Source organism: Triticum aestivum, chromosome 4A (genome assembly GCF_018294505.1).
Source record: "Triticum aestivum cultivar Chinese Spring chromosome 4A, IWGSC CS RefSeq v2.1, whole genome shotgun sequence".
Classification (NCBI taxonomy): Eukaryota; Viridiplantae; Streptophyta; class Magnoliopsida; order Poales; family Poaceae; genus Triticum; species Triticum aestivum.
Window position 1 is genome coordinate 68,150,627 of NC_057803.1, and position 7,273 is coordinate 68,157,899.

Sequence of the window (7,273 nt, forward strand, 5' to 3'; positions counted from 1 at the left end):
AAGGATGGTGAAGAATTTGAATGCTTTGCTAAAATGCTTAGGCCAGTCTTTTTGCGTACTCGTTTGACTGATATTTTCAAGATGCCCCCTTATGCTAAGTATATGAAAGACATTATCACTAATAAAAGAAAAAAACTGAAGCTAAAATCCCCACCATGCTTGCTAATTATTCTTTTAAGGATCGAGTACCTAAAAAACTAGGAGATCCCGGAATACCAACTATACCATGTCAAAAGAAACTATGTCAAAACCGCTTTGTGTGATTTGGGAGCTGGTGTTAGTGTTATGCCTTTATCTTTATATAAACGACTTGATTTGAATAAACTCACACCCATTGAAATATCATTGCAAATGGCAGACAAATCAACTGCCATACCTACCAGTGTTTGTGAGGACGTGCCCGTTGTAGTTGCAAATGTTACTATCTTAACAGACTTTATTATACTTGATATGCCTGAGGACGATGCTACCTCTTGAGCATGCGTTGGTTTTCCCTTGAAGAGGAAATGGTGATGCTGCAAAGTAGCGTAAGTATTCCCCTCAGTTTTTGATAACCAAGGTTTCAATCCAGTAGGAGACTACACGCAAGTCACCTAGTACCTGCACAAACAAACAAGAACCTCACAACCAACGCGATAAAGGGGTTGTCAATCCCTTCATGGTCACTTGCAAAAGTGAGGTCTCATAAAGATAATAAGATAAATATTTTTTGTATTTTTGTTGTATAGATTGGAAAATAAAGATTGCAAAATAAATAGTAAACTAGAATTAGATCGGAAACTTATATGATGTAAAGTAGACCTGGGGGCCATAGGTTTCACTAGTGGCTTCTCTCAAGATAGCATATATTACGGTGGGTGAACAAATTACTGCCGAGCAATTGATAGAAAAGCGCATAGTTATGAGAATATCTAGGCATGATCATGAACATAGGCATCAAGTCCGAATCAAGTAGACCAAAACGATTCTGCATCTACTACTATTACTCCACACATCGACCGCTATCCAGCATGCATCTAGAGTATTAAGTTCATAAGAACAGAGTAACACATTAGGCAAGGTGACATGATGTAGAGGGATAAACTCAAGCAATATGATATAAACCCCATCTTTTTATCCTCGATGGCAACAATACAATACGTGGCGGTTCCCTTTCTATCACTGGGATCGAGCACCGCAAGATTGAACCCAAAGCTAAGCACTTCTCCCATTGCAAGAAAGATCAATCTAGTAGACCAAACCAAACTGATAATTCGAGGAGACTTGCAAATATATCAAATCATTCATATAAGAATTCAAAGAAGAATCAAATATTGTTCATAGATAATCTTGATTATAAACCCACAATTCATCAGATCTCGGCAAATACACCGCAAAAAGAATTACATCGAATAGATGTCCAAGAACATCGAGGAGAACTTTGTATTGAGAACCAAAGAGAGAGAAGAAGCCATCTAGCTAATAACTATGGACCCGAAGGTCTGTGGTAAACTACTCACACATCATCGGAGAGGCTATGGTGTTGATGTAGAAGCCCTCCGTGATTGAATCCCCCTCCAGCAGATCACCGGAAAAGGTCCCTAGATGGGATCTCACGGGTACAGAAGGTTGCGGCGGTGGAAAAGTGGTTTCGTGGCTCCCCTGGATGTTTTCAGGGTATAAGAGTATATATAGGCGAAAGAAGTGGGTCGGTGGAGCTACAAGGGGCCCACGAGGATGGGGGCGCACCTGCCCCCCTGGGTGTCGTGGTTCTAAGTCTGACAGTAGAATGGGGGGTAGGAATGTAGAGGCAAGATCCTAGCTATGGAGGAGTTGTACACATGAGTTTACGAGTTCAGGCCCTTCTCGGAGGAAGTAACGGCCCTACGTCTCGGAGCCCGGAGGCGGTCGACTGGATTATATGCGTGTGTGTTACAGAAAGTGCGAACCCTTGTGCCTGTGGAGGGGGGTGGCTTATATAGAGTGCGCCAGGACCCCAGCCAACCCACGTCACAGAGGGTTTTAGGTACATAAAAGATGGGGGTGTTACTGGTAACGCCTGCAATAAAGATACATAATAACCATTAAAGCTATGACTTAATTCTCGACCGTTGCAGAGTGGAGTGGCTCTAGATCTTCTGGTAGTCGAGTGATTATCTGTACAGTCGAGTGTCTTCAGGATTGTCAAGTGGAACATAACTTCATGGTCGAGTGGATGATGATTTTTCTTCGAATGCTCCTGGCACCTTTAGGGATGTCCTTGGGGAGGGTATCTTGAACAGATCCATGACCCTACCCTAGGTACACAGCCTCATCACTGGGCGCACTGCCCTACCTCGTGACCGCCTCGTTGCTTCCTTGACCTCCACTCCAAGTCTCCTGGATTGTGTTTGTTCCAAAAAAGATCCCCGCGAAGATTTCGTTCCGTTTGGATTTCGTTTGATATTCCTTTTCAGCGAAACATTGAAATAGGCAAAAAAACAATTTACATTGGGCCTTCGGTTAATAGGTTAGTCCCAAAAATAATATAAAAGTTCATATTAAAGCCCATTAAACATCCAAAACAGATAATATAATAGCATGGAACAATCAGAAATTATAGATACATTGGAGACGTATCAAGCATCCCCAAGCTTAATTCATGCTCGTCCTCGAGTAGGTAAATGATAAAAATAGAATTTTTGATGTGGAATGCTACCTAACATAATTTTCAATGTAATTTTCTTTATTTTGGCATGAATACTCAGATCCGAAAGATTCAAGACAAAAGTCTAATATTGACATAAAAACAATAATACTTCAAGCATACTAATAAAGCAATCATGTCTTCTCAAAAAAACATGGCCAACGAAAGCTATCCCTACAAAATCATATAGTATGGCTATGCTCTATCTTCATCACACAAAATATTTAAATCATGCACAACCCCGATGACAAGCCAAGCAATTGTTTCATACTTTTGATGTTCTCAAACTTTTCAATCTTCACGCAATACATGAGCGTGAGCCATGGATATAGCACTATAGGTGGAATAGAATGGTGGTTGTGGAGAAGACAAAAAGGAGAAGATAGTCTCACATCAACTAGGCGTATCAACGGGCAATGGAGGTGCCCATCAATATATATCAATGTGAGTGAGTAGGGATTGCCATGCAACGGATGCACTAGAGCTATAAGTTTATGAAAGCTCAAAAGAAAACTAAGTGGGTGTGCATCCAACTTGCTTGCTCACGAAGACCTAGGGCAATTTGAGGAAGCCCATCATTGGAATATACAAGCCAAGTTCTATAATGAAAAATTCCCACTAGTATATGAAAGTGACAATATAGGAGACTCTCTATCATGAAGATCATGGTGCTACTTTGAAGCACAAGTGTGGTAAAAGGATAGTAGCATTGCCCCTTCACTCTTTTCTCTCATTTTTTTATTTGTGCCTTCTCTCATTTTTTTGGCCTCTTTTTTTGTCCGTAGTCTCATCCCGACTTGTGGGGGAATCATAGTCTCCATCATCCTTTCCTCACATGGGGCAATGCTCTAATAATGAAGATCATCACACTTTTATTTACTTACAACTCAAGAATTACAAGTCGATACTTAGAACAAAATATGACTCTATGTGAATGCCTCCGGCGGTGTACCGGGATGTGCAATGAATCAAGAGTGACATGTATGAAAGAATTATGAAGGTGGCTTTGCCACAAATACGATGTCAACTACATGATCATGCAAAGCAATATGACAATGATGGAGCATGTCATAATAAATGAAACGGTGGAAAGTTGCATGGCAATATATCTCGGAATGGCTATGCAAATGCCATAATAGGTAGGTATGGTGGCTGTTTTGAGGAAGGTAAATGGTGGGTTTATGGTACCGGTGAAAGTTGCGCGGTACTAGAGAGGCTAGCAATGGTGGAAGGGTGAGAGTGCGTATAATCCATGGACTCAACATTAGTCATAAAGAACTCACATACTTATTGCAAAAATCTATTAGTTACCGAAACAAAGTACTACGCGCATGCTCCTAGGGGGATAGATTGGTAGGAAAAGACCATCGCTCGTCCCCGACCGCCACTCATAAGGAAGATAATCAATAAATAAATCATGCTTTAACTTCATCACATAACGGTTCACCATACATGCATGTTACGGGAATCACAAACTCTAACACAAGTATCTCTCAAATTCACAACTACTCAACTAGCATGACTCTAATATTACCATCTTCATATCTCAAAACAATCATCAAGTATCAAACTTCTCATAGTATTCAATGCACTTTATATGAAAGTTTTTATTATACCCATCTTGGATGCCTATCATATTAGGACTAATTTCATAACCAAAGCAAATTACCATGCTGTTGTAAAAGACTCTCAAAATAATATAAGTGAAGCATGAGAGATCAATAATTTCTATAAAATAAAACCACCACCGTGCTCTAAAAAGATATAAGTGAAGCACTAGAGCAAAATTTATCTAGCTCAAAAGGTATAAGTGAAGCGCATAGAGTATTCTAATAAATTACGATTCATGCGTGTCTCTCCAAAAGGTGTGTACAACAAGGGTGATTGCGGTAAACTAAAAAGCAAAGACTCAAATCATACAAGACGCTCCAAGCAAAACACATATCATGTGGTGAATAAAAATATAGCCTCAAGTAAAGTTACTGATAGACGAAGACGAAAGAGGGGATGCCTTCCGGGGCATCCCCAAGCTTAGGATTTTTGTTGTCCTTTAATTTTACCTTGGGGTTACTTTGGCATCCCCAAGCTTAGGCTCTTGCCACTCCTTATTCCGAAATCCATCAAATCTTTATCCAAAAACTTGAAAACTTCACAACACAAAACTCAACAGAAAATCTCATGAGCTCCGTTAGTATAAGAAAACAAACCACCACTTTAAGGTACTGTAATGAACTCATTATTTATTTATATTGGTGTTAAACCTACTGTATTCCAACTTCTCTATGGTTCATACCCCTCGATACTAGACATAGATTCTTCAAAATAAGCAGACAACACACGAAAAACAGAATCTGTCAAAAATAGAACAGTCTGTAGTAATCTTTAGGTTTCGAATACTTCTGTAACACCTAAAATCCTGAAAAATTAGGAAGTCCTAAATAATTTGTATATTGATCTACTGCAGTTATAATTGGTATTTTATCTCTCTCTGGTAAAAAAATAGAAATTATTCTCGTGACCACATACTTTCTGTTTTTTTCAGCAAGATCAAACAACAATCATCCAAGAAGATCCTAAAGGCTTTACTGTTGGGGAACGTAGTAATTCCAAAAAAATTCCTACGCACACGCAAGATCATGGTGATGCATAGCAAACAAGAAGGGAGAGTGTGTCCACGTACCCTCGTAGACCGGAAGCGGAAGCGTTAGCACAACACGGTTGATGTAGTCGTACGTCTTCATGATCCGACCGATCAAGTACATAACGCACGACACCTCCGAGTTATGCACACGTTCAACTCGATGACGTCCCTCGAACTCCGATCCAGCCGAGTGTTGAGGGAGAGTTTCGTCAGCACAACGGTGTGGTGACGATGATGATGTTCTACCAACGCAGGGCTTCGCCTAAGCACCGCTACGATATGATCGTGGTGGATTATGGTGGAGGGGGGCACCACACACGGCTAAGAGATCAAGAGATCAATTGTTGTGTCTATGGGGTGCCCCCCTCCTCCGTATATAAAGGGGGGAGGAGGAGAGGGCCGGCCAAGGGGGTGGCGCGCCCTAGGAGGGGGAAACCTACTCCAAGTAGGTTTGCCACTCCCTTTCCTAGTCCAAGAAGGAGGGGGAAGGAAGGAGTGGGAGAGGGGAAAGGCAAGGGGGGCGCCGCCCCCCCCTTTCCTTGTCCTATTCGGACTCAAGGGGAGGGTGCATGCCTCTTGCCCTGGCCGGCCCCTCTCTCTCTCCACTAAGGCCCAAAAAGGCCCATTAGTTCCGGGGGGAGGGGTTCCGGTAACCCCCGGTACTCTGATAAATGTCCGAAACCTTCCGGAACCTTTTCGGTGTCCAAACATAGTCGTCCAATATATCAATCTTTACATCTCGACCATTTAGAGACTCCTCGTCATGTCCGTGATCACATCCGGGACTCCAAACTACCTTCGGTACATCAAAACATATAAACTCATAATATAACCGTCATCTAACTTTAAGCGTGCGGACCCTACGGGTTCGAGAACTATGTAGACATGACCGAGACACGTCTCCGGTCAATAACCAATAGTGGAGCATGGATGCTCATATTGGGTCCTACATATTCTAAGAAAATCTTTATCGGTCAAACCGCATAACAACATACGTTGTTCCTTTTGTCATCGGTATGTTACTTGCCCGAGATTCGATCGTTGGTATCTCAATACCTAGTTCAATCTCGTTACTGGCAAGCCTCTTTACTCGTTTTGTAATACATCATCCCGCAACTAAATCATTAGTTGCATTGCTTGCAAGGCTTATAGTGATGTGCATTACCGAGTGGGCCCAGAGATACCTCTCCGACAATCGGAGTGACAAATCCTAATCTCGAAATATGCCAACTCAACAAGTACCTTTGGAGACACCTGTAGAACACCTTTATAATCATCCAGTTACGTTGTGACGTTTGGTAGCACACAAAGTGTTCCTCTAGTAAACGGGAGTTGCATAATCTCATAGTCATAGGAACATGTATAAGTCATGAAGAAAGCAATAGCAACAAACTAAACGATCAAGTGCTAAGCTAACGGAATGGGTCAAGTCAATCACATCATTCTCCTAATGATGTGATCCCGTTAATCAAATGACAACTCTTTGTCTATGGCTAGGAAATATAACCATCTTTGATTAACGAGCTAGTCAAGTAGAGGCATACTAGTGACACTCTGTTTGTCTATGTATTCACACATGTATCATGTTTCCGGTTAATACAATTCTAGCATGAATAATAAACATTTATCATGATATAAGGAAATAAATAATAACTTTATTATTGCCTCTAGGGCATATTTCCTTCAGTCTCCCACTTGCACTAGAGTCAATAATCTAGATTACACAGTAATGATTCTAACACCCATGGAGCCTTGGTGCTGATCATGTTTTGCTCGTGGAAGAGGCTTAGTCAACGGGTCTGCAACATTCAGATCCGTATGTATCTTGCAATTCTCTATGTCTCCCACCCGGACTTGATCCCAGATGGAGTTGAAGCGTCTCTTGATGTGCTTGGTTCTCTTATGAAATCTGGATTCCTTTGCCAAAGCAATTGCACCAGTATTGTCACAAAAAATTTTCATTGGTC